We start from the raw sequence: 19,600 nt of genomic DNA, 5'->3' as shown, positions 1-19,600 counted from the left end.
CTGTGCTCCAACTTTCCGGGAAAGGTTTTGATGGAAGGTAAGCGCTAGTCCTTCTAGAATGACATTTATTGCAGGTAACAATCCCAAGGACAAAGGGTTATGATTATATAAAAGAAAGGAGTCCTTTTCTATCATCTTAGAGCAACCAGTTCTGCCGCATCTACTCATCTGAATTCTCTTATTTGTAGGAGAAATGGGCAATTAGTGTGGGCAAAGTTATTACTGTGCAATGAATGGAGAAGCGTGCTGACCCAGCTGCTTCCTCTTGTTGGCGTTCTCTTCTCCCAGTGAGTTTTTAGAATGCAGCCTTGGTGCAGACTTAACAATACCATGAAAGATTACACTTCTCCACGCTCTGTGGAGTGCTCTCCAAATGAATCTGGAAGCTTTCCCAGCTTTGGTGCTGCTGGATTTAGCCACTGTTTTTCTTTTTACATACAGAAAGGTAAACAAAGACTTATTGGAGGATGGCATAGGGAAAGCTTGAACAAAGAGCAAATAAGTAAAGAAATGATGGACCAAAGATGGTTTTGTCAGAATTTTGAAATAAAAATTCTGGTTATCTGAGTTCAGATAAAAGATTAAAAGTAGTTTAGGGTGATTTGGTTGTGTAGCATCTTTGCTCACTAGTTACTAAGAATACTTTGAACAAAAGGGTTAGTGTGTTATTTGCTCAGTTGTGTTCGATTCCTTATGATCCCATCGGTCTCCTTTGTTCATGTCCATGGAATTCTCTAGGCAAGAATACTGGAGTGGGTTGCCATTCCCTTCTCCAAGGGATCTTCCCAACCCAGGGGTCGAACCCAGAAATCCTGCACTGCAAGCAGCTTCTTTACTGTCTGAGCTACAAGGGAAGCCCAATGAAAGTGTAACCTTACCAAATAGAGAAGAACTGGTCTTGTTAAGATTAGTGTACTAATGCTTGCTGCTTACTGAGGTATATGGTCCAAACACTGTTTAAACTCATTTAATTCTCATAACAATCCTATGAGAAAACTGAGATAGAGCAGGAGAAATAACTTGCCCAAATTCACAGGTTAATATGGAGTGGAACAAGGTGTTGGACTCAGGCCGTCTGATTCCTATCCTACGTTCCTAACCACGTCCTTCTACTGCTGATCATTACGCTGTATCTTTGGAAACATTGGCTTTGGCCTTGGAAAAGCTGGACTTAAACCCTAGCTCTGATACTTACTGGTTGTATGTGCTTGGAAGATGTTTAACTTCCATAAAATAGAATTTATTCATCTGTAAATTTAAATTATAAGGTCAAATTCACTGTGTTCAGTAAGAATGAATATAATATGCCTGACATTGCTGGATAAAAACTGATAAATTAAAAAACAGTCTCTTCCCTTAAACTGTACATCTTTTTATATTAAATAGACTTGTCTCTAAATTTCTCTTGGAACTCAGGGCTTTGTTCATTTCATATCTATGCTTATTTACCTACTCTTCACCTATCCATAACTCATCCATTTGTGGGGAAAGACCTAAAGCATTCTCATATTTGCTGGAAATATTCTGTGAGTTTGGTTCTATTTAGCAGTAGAATTGCAGGAACAGCAAATCTGGAAGTTACATTGAAGGACAAATGCTCTGTTTTTGGTCTGGTAGTACTTAGTTTATACAGTCAGAGAAGGAAAGCTTTCCATAGCTACATGTATCATATAAATTGCTTCAATTTTACAAGAATCTGTGTCAAAACCGTTTCTTCTTGTTAGACGGAAAAGATATTTTTGGTTGGATAGTTGTTTTGTAAAACTGTGTTGATACTAATAAGTTTTTGAAATACATTGGCTTGAACAAATATTGATAGAGTGACTTTCCACATACCTGAACTGCCATGAACCCTACCACCCTTGATAATGGTAGGTAACTTTGATTTCTTTCCCTAAATTATTTGTGTGCTTCAAATTTGTATCAGGTCAAATATTCAGGATCTACTTCAGTAAGAAAAGTGAGAAAGGATATCTATCTATCATCTAGATGTTTATAAACTGCTTCCTTGACACCATACCTTAATTTACCTCCCAGTTCATTGATTTCCTTCAGAAATACATTTTTCAAGTTATTTCTGACACTTTCTCTTTTTAACCTACTTCATCTCACTGTCATTTCTAGTGTTTCATAAAGAAGTGTTCTTCACAAGATTGCTATTGACAGTTACATCTAATTGACACATGCCTTTCCTCAATCTACTCCCATTATCATCCTTAAAACATTTTCCTCTCTTGGCTTTTATGATATCATTCCATTCTCTTTTCTTCCCCATCTATGACTCTCTTCCTCTGTCTGAAATAGAGATGTTAGAGTCCATTGGTGAATTACCCTTCTTCAGAGAAACAGAACATATTTCTGAATCTATCTCTGTATCTATCTATCATCTATCATATATTTATCAAAAAGTTATTGGAAGTTGTAACAGTCACATCAGACCAGGTGTGGTCATTATAGTGTGCAATCTCTGAACCTTTGTTGAGATCTTTTGTAATTATTTTTTTATTGCAATTTTTAAAATTCTTTACAAATCTAGCAAAATTTTGTAAAATTATCTTTCATTACTAGTGAGATAAAACATTTTTCACATTAAAAAAATAAACAAACAGACAAGGTTATTGGTTCAAGTGATTATGGAGAAATTGAAAAGTCCCATGGTTCATCATCTACAATCTGGAGACCCAAGAAGACCAGTGGTATAGTTTGAAGGCTTGAGAACCAGAGAGTCAGTGGTGTAGATTCCAGTCTGAGCCAGAAGGCCTCAGAAGAGTTAATGGCAGGAGATGCTCCAGCTCAATAGTCAGACAGAGGGAGAAGGCAAATACACCCTTCTTCTTCTTTTTTTGTTCTGTTCAGGCCCTCAGTGGATGGGGAAGGACAATGTACTTAGTCTACCAATTCAAATGCTAATCTCTTCTGGAAACTGCTTCACAATCACACCCAGAAATAATGTTTAACCAGATATCTGAGCATCCCATGATTCAGTCACCATGTTGATCTATAATATGAGCTATCACACTTGAAGATAAATCTTAATTTGCTTGATTACATTAGTAATGCTCAAAATTCTCCAAGCCAGGCTTCAGCAATATGTGAACCGTGAACTTCCTGATGTTCAAGCTGGTTTTAGAAAAGGCAGAGGAACCAGAGATCAAATTGCCAACATCCGCTGGATCATGGAAAAAGCAAGAGAGTTCCAGAAAAACATCTATTTCTGCTTTATTGACTATGCCAAAGCCTTTGACTGTGTGGATCACAATAAACTGTGGAAAATTATGAAAGAGACGGGAATACCAGAACACCTGATCTGCCTCTTGAGAAATTTGTATGCAGGTCAGGAAGCAACAGTTAGAACTGGACATGGAACAACAGACTGGTTCCAAATAGGAAAAGGAGTACGTCAAGGCTGTATATTGTCACCCTGTTTATTTAACTTATATGCAGAGTAAATCATGAGAAACGCTGGACTGGAAGAAACACAAGCTGGAATCAAGATTGCTGGGAGAAATATCAATCACCTCAGACATGCAGATGACACCACCCTTATGGAAGAAAGTGAAGAGGAACTCAAAAGCCTCTTGATGAAAGTGAAAAAGGAGAGTGAAAAAGTTGCCTTAAAGCTCAACATTCAGAAAATGAAGATCATGGCATCTGGTCCCACTGCTTCATGGGAAATAGATGGGGAAACAGTGGAAACAGTGTCAGACTTTATTTTTCTGGGCTCCAAAATCACTACAGATGGTGACTGCAGCCATGAAATTAAGACGCTTACTCCTTGGAAGGAAAGTTATGACCAACCTAGATAGCATAATCAAAAGCAGAGACATTACTTTGCCAACAAAGTGTTGTCTAGTCAAGGCTATGGTTTTTCCTGTGGTCATGTAGGGATGTGAGAGTTGGACTGTGAAGAAGGCTGAGCACCGAAGAATTGATGCTTTTGAACTGTGGTGTTGGAGAAGACTCTTGAGAGTCCCTTGGACTGCAAGGAGATCCAACCAGTCCATTCTGAAGGAGATCAGCCCTGGGATTTCTTTGGAAGGAGTGATGCTAAAGCTGAAACTCCAGTACTTTGGCCACCTCATGCGAAGAGTTGACTCATTGGAAAGGACTCTGATGCCGGGAGGGATTGGGGGCAGGAGGAGAAGGGGACGACAGAGGATGAGATGGCTTGATGGCATCACTGACTTGATCGACATGAGTCTGAGTGAACTCCGGGAGTTGGTGATGGACAGGGAGGCCTGGCGTGCTGCTATTCATGGGGTCGCAAAGAGTCGGACATGACTGAGTGACTGATCTGATCTGATCTGATTTTCTCCTCAACTAATTTATCCAATCTCATGCCTTTACATATGACCTAATTCTAACAACTACCAAGTTTATATCTTCATTTCAATCTCCTCCCCAGAATTAGTTTTTCAACTGGCTACTTAATGTCTCTATTTTGATAAACCTGGACATTCTAAACATTAGTTAAGTTCAGTTCAGTGAGGAGGTGGTGGTGGTGGATATTGCCCTTTCTCATCCTCAAGATATTGCCCTTTCTCATCCGGACTCTTGCATTAGTTCCCTACTTGGAATCTTTGCTTCTAATTTTGCCTTCCTCCAATCTATTATACATATACAAGTTAGAGTGATCTTTCAAGAATATAAAGATTATTATTTTTTTAAAAATTTTAAAACAATTTTATTGGAGTATAGCTGATCTACAATGCTGTGTTTTTTTCAGGTGTACAGCAAAGTGATTCACTTATACATGTACATATATTCATTGTGTTTCAGATTCTTTTCTCAAATAGGTTATCACAGAATATTGAGTAGAGTTCCTTGTGTTGTACAGTAGGCCCTTGTTGGTTATCAACCTTATATATAATAGTTATATATAATATATAATAAAATATAATATAATAATATGAGTTATCAACTTATATAAAATAGTGTGCATTTGTTAATCCCAAGCTCCTGATTTATCCCTCCCCCCACCACATTTCCCCTTTGGTATCCATGTTTGTTTTCTGTATCTGTAAATTTGCTTCTGTTTTGTAAATAAGTTTATTTGTATCATTTTTACAAATTAGATTTCATCTAGAACCTCAAATTGTCTACAGTTCTCAAAACAATGTTAACTGTTCAATCCACAACAGATGAAATTGCCTTCCTCCAAAGAGAAAGTTTTTTTTTTTTTCCTAGACTGTGTAGACCATGCGCACAACATTTACAGACCACCTTGCTCCATACGGAGACTGAGTTGATTAGAACAAGTACCCCTGGCTCATTCTTATTCCCAGGGTGAGGTCTTTGGAGTTCTAGCTGTAAGACTGGTTACTTATTAAGTCTCCTTCTCCCTGCATGCTAAAAAAAAAAAAAAAAGTTGATTCTTTGAAAAGAATAATAAAACTGAAAACCTCTGACAGAAGAATAAGGTCATAATCAAATAATCAATATGAGTAACTTTTTAAAAAAAAAGAGGATAAAAATACACATGTAATAGATATCAAAAATACAATAACGAGGCTTCTCTGGTAGCTCAGTGGTAAAGAATCTACAAAAAAAAAAAATTAGATTTCACATTTGACTGATATGATATTTGTCTTTGTTTGACTTACTTTACTTATTATGATAATCTCTAGGTCCATCCATTTGCTGCAAATGGCATTATTTTGTTCTTTTTTATGGTTGAGTAATATTTCAAGAAGATAAAGATGATTCTGACATCCCATGGTTTGAACACTTCAGTGACTCTTGCACTTAGGATCCTCTGTGGTGTGGTATCTGTTTATCTTCCAGCCTCGTCTGGTTCTGCTCTCTCCCTGCTGTACTTCAGTCACTGTAGCTTTATTTCATATCTCTGAATACACCAGCATTGTCTTTCTTTTCCAAATATCTCAGTACAAACATGTCTCTCTGTCAGCTTTCTTTTGTGCTATTGCTATGATTGGTTCTTTTCCTTTAGTGGGCCACTTTTTATGTTACTGTATTAGATAGGACCTCCCTGTATTATCAGAATTGACTTTTTAAAATTCTCTAGCATAGCCACTTATCAATTTATTCCATAGCAATGAATATAATTTATATTTAAATATCTATTTGTTTGATTACTTGTATTCTCCATGTCATCACTAGATTATATACTTCATTAGTATAGAGATTATTCGTTGTTTCATATATTATAAACTCGGGGTCTCAAAGAGTGCCTTGACATGATAGGCACTTGATAACTATTTTCTAAATAAATATATAAGCTAAATGGAATGGAAAATTGCTTTGAGATATGGATATGAATAAGCATTTCTTATAGCAGAGCAAAATAAAGAATAACTACAGTTGTAGAGTTTGGCACATGGCTTATGAGCTCCCTGGGTTTACATTTATTGAAACCTCTATGAACTTCAGCCCAAGTACAATATGAAGTCCATAAAGCAGCAGTAAAAAAGGAAACACCATGAGTACTGTTCATAGTCTCTGCTTTCCCAAATGATTCCCAGTATGATTCTCAGTATTATTTTAAATGCAGAAAAAGATGTCCACAACAAATGAGAGCTATCCAGTCACTCCTTTGATGTAGTTGATGGGAAGATTAATAAACCATAACACTTGAGAAAATAAAAGTAGAGGGTAGACTCAGATGCCTTTAATGGGAGACATCTTCCTTATTCTCTTAATTGTGTGTGAAATAAAACATATTAAGGAAATATCAATCCCTATCATTCTTAGTAATCATTCATATATTGGACCAATACTTACATACTTGAGCAGAATCATGGTATACTATGTCAAACTTGGATTCTTTTCCTATTTGATATCAGTATTTTGTAAATTTAAAGCCTCAATTCTGGGTTCTACTTCCAGTGGGGATGAATACCAGGGGTTTGAAATAGCCTCTGAAATAACTAAAAAATACACAAAAGTAGTTTTAAAGATACTGGACATCAGGCAATAAAGGACAATGAAATCTGGGAGATTGTAAACAAAATGAGCTTGAGCATTGCCCCAGTGTTTTGCCTGGAGAAAGCTCTAAGACTGAGAGAGAGAAAACCCAGACAGAATCCAGTGGTCTCTTTTAACTGAGAAGAAAGGGTTGTGAGTTCATGGAGGCCAGTGGGGCTTGAGTTGACACAGAAAAGCAGCAGAAAAGAGAGAGAGCTGCCCATAGAGAGAGCTGCAGAACTTCCTAAATCTTCCTTTAGGTATACATTAAGTACATGGGCTTCCCAGCTGGTGCTAGTGGTGAAGAATTCACCTGCCTACGCAGGAGAATGAAGAGAAGTTGGTTCAGTCTCTGGGTCAGGAAGATCCCCTGGAGGAGGGCATGGCAACTTACTCTAGTATTCATGGGGTCGCAAAGAGTCACACAGGACTCTGTCTGACTGAGCAAATAACACTTTCACTTTCACTGAGATGAAAGCCTTGTGAGTACTTTTCTTGATGTCCTATGAATTAAGAGGTTTACCACTCTGGCTGATGTAAATAGAAATGATTCTCAGTCCTAGTTAAAGTATTGCTTTCTCTAATGCTTTAAGATTATTCTTCCTCTGGTTTCAGGTAGTTCCTTCATATGCATATTCTTAATCACGCTAAGTCACTTCAGTCGTGTCCATCTCTGCGACCCCATGGACTGTACCCTCCAGGCTCCTCTCTCCATGGGATTCTCCAGGCAAGAATACTGGAGTGGGTAGCCATTTCCTTCTCCAGAGAATCTCTCTGACCCAGGGATTGAATGTGGGTCTCCTGCATTTAAGGCAGATTCTTTACCATCTGAGCCACGAGGGAAGCCCCTTCATAGCAGTAGTAGAGAAAATTCATCATGGATTGAATACTGCTCTAGTCCTTCCTGACAAAGTTTAAAAGGAAGAGCCAAAATAATCATATTGTTTTAATGAAACTTATCTCTGTTCTAGAGTAAAGGTAAAAAGTATTTGTGGAAAGCAAAAATATCCAACAATATTATGAAGTAAAATTCATAATATTGGCATACAGTAAAAAATTACCAGGCATGCCACAGAAGCAGAAAATATGATCAATATTGAGGAAAACTTAAAAATCAACTAAAACAACCCTAAAATGACACACATGGCAAAATTAGTAAATGAGAATGTTGAAACAGTTATTGTGATTGTAATCTATGTGTTCAAGAAGCTGGAGAAAGATTGAGCATATTAAGTAGCGACATGAAGCAAATATATATCTTCATATCAAACTTCTTAAGGTGAAAATTATTATGATTTCCAGATGATAAATACACTGGATGAGATTAACAGTAAATTAGACAGCAGAGAATTACAGATAGAGTAATGAGAATTTTCCAAATGAAATAGATGAAAAGAATGATAAAATGAAAAACACCAGAGAGCTGTGAGAAAACTTCAGCTGAATGCATGTAAAATGGAGTCCCCAGAGGAGCAGGAAGTAAACAAATAGCATAAGGAAGTATTTCTAAAATTACAGAAATAGATTAAAAGTAAAAGGAATATATGCCATGGTAATAGTAATCAAAATAAATCTGTGGCTATATTGATATCACAGTAGATTTCAACTATCTGTATTCAGTATTCAGAGTATCAGCAATAGAATCATAATGATAAGGGGGAGAAATTTATTAAGAGGACTTAGAAGTCTTATTTATGCATTTAATAATAGGACCTCAACATACATCAAGTAAAATCTGAAAGAACTGCAGAGGAAAAAATAAAGAAATCCATAAATCCACAGTTTCATTTGAATATTTCAACATCTGCTCTCAATATTAATAGCACAAGTAGATGGAAAACCAGTAGGTCATAGAGAATTTTAACACTCTCAATCAATTTGAACTAGATTACATTTATATAATATTTCCTCAAATAAGACTAAAGTGCACAATTTTTAAAATGCACACTGAAGTCAGTCAGGAACAAGACAAGGGTGCCCACTTTCACCATTACTATTCAACATAGTTTTGGAAGTTTTGGCCACAGCAATCAGAGCAGAAAAAGAAATAAAAGGAATCCAAATTGGAAAAGAAGTAAAACTCTCACTGTTTGCAGATGACATGATCCTCTACATAGAAAACACTAAAGACTACACCAGAGAATTACTAGAGGTAATCAATGAATATAGTAAAGTTGCAGGATATAAAATCAACACACAGAAATCCCTTGCATTCCTATACACTAATAATGAGAAAATAGAAAGAGAAATTAAGGAAACAATTCCATTCACCACTGCAACGAAAAGAATAAAATACTTAGGAATATATCTACCTAAAGAAACTAAAGACCTATATATATAAAACTATAAAACACTGGGGAAAGAAATCAAAGAGGACCCTAATAGATGGAGAAATATACCGTGTTCATGGATCGGAAGACTCAATATAGTGAAAATGAGTATACTACCCAAAGCAATTTATAGATTCAATGCAATCCCTATAAAGCTACCAACAGTATTTTTCACAGAGCTAGAACAAATAATTTCACAATTTGTATGGAAATACAAAAAACCTCAAATAGCCAAAGCAATCTTGAGAAAGAAGAATGGAACTGGAGGAATCAACCTGCCTGACTTCAGAATCTACTACAAAGCCACAGTCATCAAGACAGTACGGTACTGGCACAAAGACAGAAATATAGATCAATGGGACAAAATAGAAAGCCCAGAGATAAATCCATGCACCTATGGACACCTTATCTTTGACAAAAGAGGCAAGAATATACAATGGACTAAAGACAATCTCTTTAATAAGTGGTGCTGGGAAAACTGGTCAACCACTTGTAAAAGAATGAAACTGGAACACTTTCTAACACCATACACAAAAATAAACTCAAAATGGACTAAAGATCTAAACATAAGACCAGAAACTATAAAACTCTTAGAGGAGAACATAGGCAAAACACTCTCTGACACACATCATAGCAGGATCCTCTATGACCCACCTTCAAGAATATTGGAAATAAAAGCAAAAATAAACAAATGGGATCTAATTAAAATTAAAAGCTTCTGCACAACAAAGGAAACTATAAGCAAGGTGAAAAGACAGCCTTCCGACTGGGAGAAAATAATAGCAAATGAAGCAACTGACAAACAACTAATCTCAAAAATATACAAACAACTCCTGCAGCTCAATTCCAGAAAAATAAACGATCCAATCAAAAAATGGGCCAAAGAACTAAATAGATATTTCTCCAAAGAAGACATACAGATGGCTAACAAACACATGAAAAGATGCTCAACATCACTCATTATCAGAGAAATGCAAATCAAAACCACAATGCAAAACAAAACCATTTCACGCCAGTCAGAATGACTGCGATCCAAAAGTCTACAAGCAATAAGTGCTGGAGAGGGTGTGGAGAAAAGGGAACCCTCTTACACTGTTGGTGGGAATACAAACTAGTACAGCCACTATGGAGAACAGTGTGGAGATTCCTTAAAAAACTGGAAATAGAACTGCCATACGACCCAGCAATCCCACTGCTGGGCATACACACCGAGGAAACCAGAATTGAGAGACACGTGTACCCCAATGTTCATCGCAGCACTGTTTATAATAGCCAGGACATGGAAGCAACCTAGATGTCCATCAGCAGATGAATGGATAAGAAAGCTGTGGTACATATACACAATGGAGTATTACTCAGCCATTAAAAAGAATACATTTGAATCAGTTCTAAGGAGATGGATGAAACTGGAGCCTATTATACAGAGTGAAGTAAGCCAGAAAGAAAAACACCAATACAGTATACTAATGCATATATATGGAATTTAGAAAGATGGTAATGATAACCTTGTATGTGAGACAACAAAAGAGACACAGATGTATAGAACAGTCTTATGGACTCTGTGGGAGGTGGAGAGGGGGGGATGATTTGGGAGAATGGCATTGAAACATGTATACTATCATATAAGAAACGAATCACCAGTCCAGGTTCAATGCATGATACAAGATGCTTGGGGCTGGTGCACTGGGACGACCCAGAGGGATGGTACGGGGAGGGTGGAGGGAGGCGGGTTCGGGATGGGGAACATGTGTATACCTGTGGCAGATTCATGTTGATGTGTGGCAAAACCAATACAATATTGTAAAGTACTCAACCTCCAATTAAAATAAATAAATTTATATTAAAAAATAAAATGCACACTGAAATTAAACAAGATGAATCATATTCTGGAACACAAAATGAATCTCAATAAAGTTTCAAAGATTCAATTCATAGAATGCATGTTCTCTGAGCAAAATGAATTAAACTAGAAGCCTTAATAATGAAAAAAGAACCACTGGAATTTTAAAGGTCTTCTAAATAACCCATAGGACAGAGAATTCAAAAAGGAAGTTGGGAAGTATTTTGAAGTGAATGAAAATGAGAATACAACATATTAAAATTTGACTGATGCAGCTAAAACAGTCCTTGGAGGGAAATTTATAACACTACAGTTCTGCATTAGAAAAAAAAGTCTCAAACTGATGACCTCATTTCCTAACTTTAAGACATTAGAGACAGAAGAGTAATCCCAAAGTAAGCAAAAGAAAGGAATTGATACAGGTCAGGGAAGAAATCAATGAAATGAAAAACAGAAAATCAATAGAGAAAATTAATAAAAATAAAGACCGATTTTTAAGAAAATAAATAAAATTGCAGGAACATCGTTTCCCTTTCTAATCCATGTACTTTTGTGTGTGTTTTTTGAATATTAGAATAAAGGACCTTCTTGATACTCTGCCCAATGCTCCATAAAATGCAATGCTTTCTCATTTGGTTGGCAGGAATGGGCATTGTTTTCAGCCCTGTGTGTCAGGTAATCCTTCTGGGTAGTTTTATTCCCTGACGTCTGATATTTTCCTCACGTATATGCGATGTTCAGCGCTATATTGCATACTCAAGAGGGGTCTTTAGCAGATTTAAGAGTTCTTTCTTTGTGTGTCCCTCTGTTCTTCAGGATTCTGTTTAGTAAACTCTAGTTGCCTTGCTTTACCTGGCCTCTTAGCGCCATCTCTTTTGATTCAAATGCTCTGCCTAGGTTCCCCTTCCTGTGTCAGTGGCCTAGAAACTTGTTAGGGCAGTTTTTTGGGGCAATTTTAGGGCTCACCTCATTTGCATTTCTCAGAGATCACTGTCCTTTCTTGCCATTGTTCAATGACTTGAAGACTTTTGTTTAACATATTTCATTCTGTTTTTGATTGCTTCAGTAGTAGCGTTAAGTCTCTATCGGCTTCCCCTGTGGCTCAGCTGGTAAAGAACCCACTTGCCAATGTAGAAGATGCAAAAGCTGCAGGTTCGATTTCTGGCTTGGGAAGATCCTCTGGAGAAGGAAATGACAACCCATTCCAGTATTCTTGCCTGAAAAATTCCATGGACAGAGGAGCCTGGTGACTACAATCCCTGGGGTCCCAGAGTCGGACATGACTGAGCACGCACATAACTCCATTTTGGGTAGTAGAAGAACCTTTATACACACACACACACACGGATTTTTTTGTCATGTTATTTACTGCTTTCTCTTTGTACTTCTTTTCTGTGCCCTAATTTGTTTCGTCTTTTTTTATCATTTGAATTTTTAACTGTCATTCCGCTATCTCCTAAATTGGGTTGCAATTTTTAATCCTACATTTTTAATTTTGGTGACTGCATTAACAATGGCAGTTAAAAAAGTATTTGCAACAGAACAATCATAAGACTTAGAATTACAATCATTATAAATCCATAGTTTTCTTCAGAAAGAGGAAACAATATAGTTACTTGGAATTAATTTTATACCCTGAGACAACAATTTATAGAGTGCTTTAGATATTCAGTATTAGATTATAACTAGAAGATACTAAAAAAAAAAAACATTGAAATCAACCAATGTGGCATTGGGAGAGTGTTCAGAATAGAAGAATATTATTGGTCTTTTAAATTCTCACAATTTGTATTTGCTGTTGATTAAAGATTGTATCCCTATAATGAAAAGGACATCTTTTTTGGGTGTTAGTTCTAAAAGGTCATGTAGGTCTTCATAGAACCATTCAACTTCAGCTTCTTCAGCATTACTGATTGGGGCATAGACTTGGATTACTATGATATTGAATGGTTTGCCTTGGAAACGAACAGAGATCACTCTGTCGTTTTTGAGATTGTATCCAAGTACTGCATTTCGGACTCTTTTGTTGACCATGATGGCTACTCCATTTCTTCTGAGGGATTCCTGCCCGCAGTAGTAGATATAATGGTCATCTGAGTTAAATTCACCCATTCCAGTCCATTTTAGTTCACTGATTCCTAGAATGTCGACGTTCACTCTTGCCATCTCGTGTTTGACCACTTCCAATTTGCCTTGATTCATGGACCTGACATTCCAGGTTCCTATGCAGTATTGCTCTTTACAGCATCGGACCTTGCTTCTATCACCAGTCACATCCACAACTGGATATTGTTTTTTCTTTGGCTCCATCTCTTCATTCTTTCTTATGGCAGAAAGTGAAGAGGAACTAAAAAGCCCCTTGATGAAGGTGAAAGAGGAGAGTGAAGAAGTTGGCTTAAAACTCAACGTTCAGAAAACGAAGATCATGGCATCTGGTCCCATCACTTCATGGGAAATAGATGGGGAAACAGTATCAGACTTTATTTTTGGGGCTCCAAAATCACTGCAGATGGTGACTGCAGCCATGAAATTAAAAGACGCTTACTTCTTGGAAGAAAAGTTATGACCAACCTAGATAGCATATTCAAAAGCAGAGACATTACTTTGCCAACAAAGGTCCATCTTGTCAAGGCTATGGTTTTTCCAGTGGTCATATATGGATGTGAGAGTTGGACTGTGAAGAAAGCTGAGTGCTGAAGAATTGATGCTTTTGAACTGTGGTGTTGGAGAAGACTCTTGAGAGTCCCTTGGACTGCAAGGAGATCCAACCAGTCCATTCTGAAGGAGATCAGCCCTGGGATTTCTTTGGAAGGAATGATGCTAAAGCTGAAACTCCAGTACTTTGGCCACCTCATGCGAAGAGTTGACTCATTGGAAAGACTCTGATGCTGGGAGGGATTGGGGGCAGGAGGAGAAGGGGCGACAGAGGATGAGATGACTGGATGACATCACTGGCTCGATGGATGTGAGTCTGAGTGAACTCCGGGAGTTGGTGATGGACAGGGAGGCCTGGCATGCTGCGATTCATGGGGTCGCAAAGAGTCAGACACGACTGAGTGACTGAACTGAACTGAACTGAAAGATTGCAGCCAACTAAATTTGATACAGAAATCATTTAAGGCAACGAATGATCTATAATAAGTTGTCAGTGCTCTTTATTCAAAGACGGCTGGACATATGGTTGAAAAAGTTAGATTTATTGTTTGTTTCTGCAAAAGAAAATGCATACCATTGAGAACTCTGAGTCATCTTAGGAGAAGAGTTTTAGAAATAGTTTTTTAAAGGGCTTAGGTCTATCAGTTTTAGTAGGACTGAGGAAGCAGACTTTGTTCTGAACTGGATGCTGTTAGAGTGTGGGAGTAATTCTATCCTAATAAATCTTATCTAAAAAGAGGAAAGACTACACTGAGACTAAATTGTAGTCATTTTTATCAGCCAAGATAGGGGGATATTTAGATTTTTGTGGTTTGGATAATGTTAATATCTTTGTTTGTATTCAGACGTGATTATGGTCTTGTCCTTGTTTTGATCCATTAGAGTCACAGTTGGCCTTGTGTGACACTGACGTTCTCTGAAAATGACATCTCATAAAAGAGCACCAAACAAACCTAGACAGTGTATTGAAAAGTGGAGGCATCACTTTGCTGACAAAGGTCCATATAGTCAAAGCTATGGTTTTTCCAATAGTCATGTATAGATGTAACAGTCTGACCATAAAGAAGGCTGAACTCTGAAGAACTGATCTTTTTGAATTATGGTGCTTGAGAAGACTCTTGAGAGTCCCTGGACTGCAAGGAGATCAAACCAGCCAATCCTAAAGGAAATCAACCCTGAATATTCTTTAAAGGGACTGATGTTGAAGCTGAGGCTCCAATAGTTTGGCCACCTGATGCAAAGACTGTGTCATTAGAAAACACTCTGATGCTGGGAAAGATTAAAGGCAAGAGGAAAAGGGGGCGACAGAGGATGACATGGTTGGATAACATCACGGACTCAATGGATATGAGTTTGAGCAAACTCCAGGTGGGTTAAGGACAGGGAAGTCTGGTGTGCTGCAGGCCATGGGGTCATAGAGTTGGACAGGACTTAGTGACTGAACAACAACAAAAAAGAGAGCACCAAGGCCTAGCTATGAATGCCAGATGGGCTTCTGGCTGGCAGGGACTGTGTGTCTCTGTCTCTAGATAAACTGAGACTTGGTATGAGACTGATTAGTCAAAGAAACATAAAATGATAGGAAAGTCTGAGAAAGCTAAAAGAATGCACAGTATGCAAAATGTGCACTGTTGTATGTATTAGGGGTCTCCAGAGAAACAGAACAAATAAGATGTGTATAGAAGGGTGTATGTGTATATATATATATATATATTTATATATTTCCCAAATACAGATTCTCTTTAGGGAAGTTAATGTATATATATATATATATTTTTTTTTTTTTTGGAGAAAATAGATCTTTTATTACCCAACCTTTTATCCCATTTGAATTTTTTTTTAAATTTTTTTAAATTTTATTTTATTTTTAAACTTTATATAATTGTATTAGTTTTGCCAAATACCAAAATGAATCCACCACAGGTATACATGTGTTCCCCATCCTAAACCCTCCTCCCTCCTCCCTCCCCATACCATCCCTCTGGGTCGTCCCAGTGCACTAGCCCCAAGCATCCAGTATCGTGCATCGAACCTGGACTGGCAACTCGTTTCTTACATGATATTTTACATGTTTCAATGTCATTCTCCCAAATCTTCCCACCCTCTCCCTCTCCGACAGAGTCCATAAGACTGTTCTATACATCAGTGTCTCTTTTGCTGTCTCGTACACCAGGTTATTGTTACCATCTTTCTAAACTCCATATATATGCATTAGTATACTGTATTTATGTTTTTCCTTCTGGCTTACTTCACTCTGTATAATAGGCTCCAGTTTCATTCACCTCATTAGAACTGATTCAAATGTATTCTTTTGAATGGCTGAGTAATACTCCATTGTGTATATGTACCACAGCTTTCTTATCCATTCATCTGCTGATGGACATCTAGGTTGCTTCCATGTCCTGGCTATTATAAACAGTGCTGCGACGAACATTGGGGTACACGTGTCTCTTTCCCTTCTGGTTTCCTCAGTGTGTATGCCCAGCAGTGGGATTGCTGGATCATAAGGCAGTTCTATTTCCAGTTTTTAAAGGAATCTCCACACTGTTCTCCATAGTGGCTGTACTAGTTTGCATTCCCACCAACAGTGTAAGAGGGTTCCCTTTTCTCCACACCCTCTCCAGCATTTATTATTTGTAGACTTTTGGATCGCAGCCATTCTGACTGGTGTGAAATGGTACCTCATAGTGGTTTTGATTTGCATTTCTCTGATAATGAGTGATGTTGAGCATCTTTTCATGTGTTTGTTAGCCATCTGTATGTCTTCTTTGGAGAAATGTCTCTTTAGTTCTTTGGCCCATTTTTTGATTGGGTCGTTTATTTTTCTGGAGTTGAGCTGTAGGAGTTGCTTGTATATTTTTGAGATTAGTTGTTTGTCGGTTGCTTCATTTGCTATTATTTTCTCCCATTCTGGAGGCTGTCTTTTCACCTTGCTAATAGTTTCCTTTGATGTGCAGAAGCTTTTAAGGTTAATTAGGTCCCATTTGTTTATTTTTGCTTTTATTTCCAATATTCTGGGAGGCGGGTCATAGAGGATCCTGCTGTGATGTATGTCAGAGAGTGTTTTGCCTATGTTCTCCTCTAGGAGTTTTATAGTTTCTGGTCTTATGTTTAGATCTTTAATCCATTTTGAGTTTATTTTTGTGTATGGTGTTAGAAAGTGGTCTAGTTTCATTCTTTTACAAGTGGTTGACCAGATTTCCCAGCACCACTTGTTAAAGAGATTATCTTTAATCCATTGTATATTCTTGCCTCCTTTGTCAAAGATAAGGTGTCCATATGTGCGTGGATTTATCTCTGGGCTTTCTATTTTATTCCATTGATCAATATTTCTGTCTTTGTGCCAGTACCATACTGTCTTGATAACTGTGGGTTTGTAGTAGAGCCTGAAGTCAGGTAGGTTGATTCCTCCAGTTCCATTCTTCTTTCTCAAGATCACTTTGGCTATTCGAGGTTTTTTGTATTTCCATACAAATTGTGAAATTATTTGTTCTAGCTCAGTGAAGAATACTGTTGGTGCTTGATAGGGATTGCGTTGAATCTATAAATTGCTTTGGGTAGTATACTCATTTTCACTATATTGATTCTTCCAATCCATGACCATGGTATATTTCTCCATCTATTAGTGTCCTCTTTGATTTCTTTCACCAGTGTTTTATAGTTTTCTATATATAGGTCTTTAGTTTCTTTAGGTAGATATATTCCTAAGTATTTTATTCTTTCCGTTGCAATGGTGAATGGAATTGTTTCCTTAATTTCTCTTTCTGTTTTCTCATTGTTAGTGTATAGGAGTGCAAGGGATAGGGAAGTTAATATTTGCATTTCCTTTTGTTTAGAAGTTCTTCTGTTTTAGCTGGTTTAATGCTCATCATAATTTTCTTGTGCTTGGGTTCCTAATTTTTTTAATGCTATCAATTATTATAGAATATAAAGCTACAATTCCCAGCATGCACTGGTACCAGGATTCTTTTTTATCTACTGTCTCACTTGTGGAGACCACATCTCAGGATAGTTTGTCTCTTCCTTTGCTTGCTCTCTTTCTGCCAGAGTTGCCCTTCTCTGTGTAGCTGTGTATAAATGATTATACCAGATGGTTTATTTAAAATTCTAACTATGTTTTGTTTCCTCCAATATCTCCAAACTATTATCATTTCAACATACAATCAATGTAACATTTTGAGATATTTAACTTTGTTTTCATACTAAGTATTTGAAATTCAGTAAGTATTTTGTCAGAACCCTCCACCATGACCTGTCCATCTTGAGTGGCCCTACACGGCATGGCTCATAGTTTTATTGAGTTAGGTCTTGGTGGAGAGTTCTGACAAAATGGGGTCCACTGGAGAAGGGAATGGCAAACCACTTCTATATTCTTACCTTGAGAACCCCATGCTGCTGCTAAGTCGCTTCAGTTGTGTCCGACTCTGTGTGACCCCAGAGACGGCAGCCCACCAGGCTCCCCTGTTCCTGGGATTCTCCAGGCAAGAACACTGGAGTGGGTTGCCATTTCCTTCTCCAATGCATGAAAGTGAAAAGTGAAAGTGAAGTCGCTCAGTTGTGCCCGACTCTTAGCGACCCCATGGACTGCAGCCTACCAGGCTCCTCCATCCATGGGGTTTTCCAGGCAAGAGTACTGGAGTGGGGTACCATTGCCGTCTCTGGAGAACCCCGTGAACAGTATGAAAAGGCAAAAAGTTAGGACACTGAAAGATGAACTCCCCAGGTCAGTAAGTGCCCAAAATGCTACTGGAGATCAGTGAAGAAATAATTCCAGAAAGAATGAAGAGATGGAGCCAAAGCAAAAACAATATCCAGTTGTGTATGTGACTGGTGATGGAAGCAAGGTTCGATGCTGTAAAGAGCAATATTGCATAGGAACCTGGAATGTTAGGTCCATGAATCAAGGCAAATTGGAAGTGGTCAAACAAGTATGGCAAGAATGAATGGCGACATTTTAGGAATCAGTGAACTAAAATGGACTGGAAGGATGATCATTATTTCTAATACTGTGGTCAAGAATCCCTTAGAAGAAGAGGACTGGAATGCAAAAGTAGGAAGTCAAGAAACATCTAGAGTAACAGGCAAATTTGGCCTTGGAGTACAGAATGAAGCAGGGCAAAGGCTAATAGAGTTTTGCCAAGAGAATACACTGGTCATAGCAAACACCCTCTTCCAACAAAACAAGAGAAGACACTACACGTGGACATCACCAGATGGTCAACACTGAAATCAGATTGATTATATTCTTTGCAGCCAAAGATGGAGAAGCTCTATGCAATCAGCAAAAACAAGACCAGGAGCTGACTGTGGCTCAGATCAAGAACTCCTTATTGCCAAATTCAGACTTAAATTGAAGAAAGTAGGGAAAACCACTAGACCATTCATGTATGACCTAAATCAAATCCCTTATGATTATAGGGTGGAAGTAAGAAATAGATTTAAGAAACTAGATTTGATAGAAAGTGCCTGATGAACTATGATTGGAGGTTTGTGACATTATACAGGAGACAGGAATCAAAACCATCTCCAAGAAAAAGAAATGCAAAAAAGCAAAATAGCTGAGAAAAGAAGAGAAGTGAAAAGCAAAAGAGAAAGGGTAAGATATACCCATTTGAATGCAGAGTTCCAAAGAATAGCAAGGAGAGATAAGAAAGCCTTCCTCAGCGATCACTGCAAAGAAATAGAGAAAACAATAGAATGGCAAAGACTAGAGATGTCTTCAAGAAAATTAGAGATACCAAGGGAACATTTCATGCAAAGATGGGCTCAATAAAGGACAGAAATGGTAGGGACCTAACAGAACCAGAAGATATTGAGAAGAGGTGGCAAGAATACACAGAAAAATTGTGCA

Source organism: Bos javanicus, chromosome 9 (assembly GCF_032452875.1).
Source record: "Bos javanicus breed banteng chromosome 9, ARS-OSU_banteng_1.0, whole genome shotgun sequence".
Classification (NCBI taxonomy): Eukaryota; Metazoa; Chordata; class Mammalia; order Artiodactyla; family Bovidae; genus Bos; species Bos javanicus.
The sequence above is the reverse complement of the archived record's forward strand: the minus strand, read 5'-3'. Positions refer to the sequence as shown.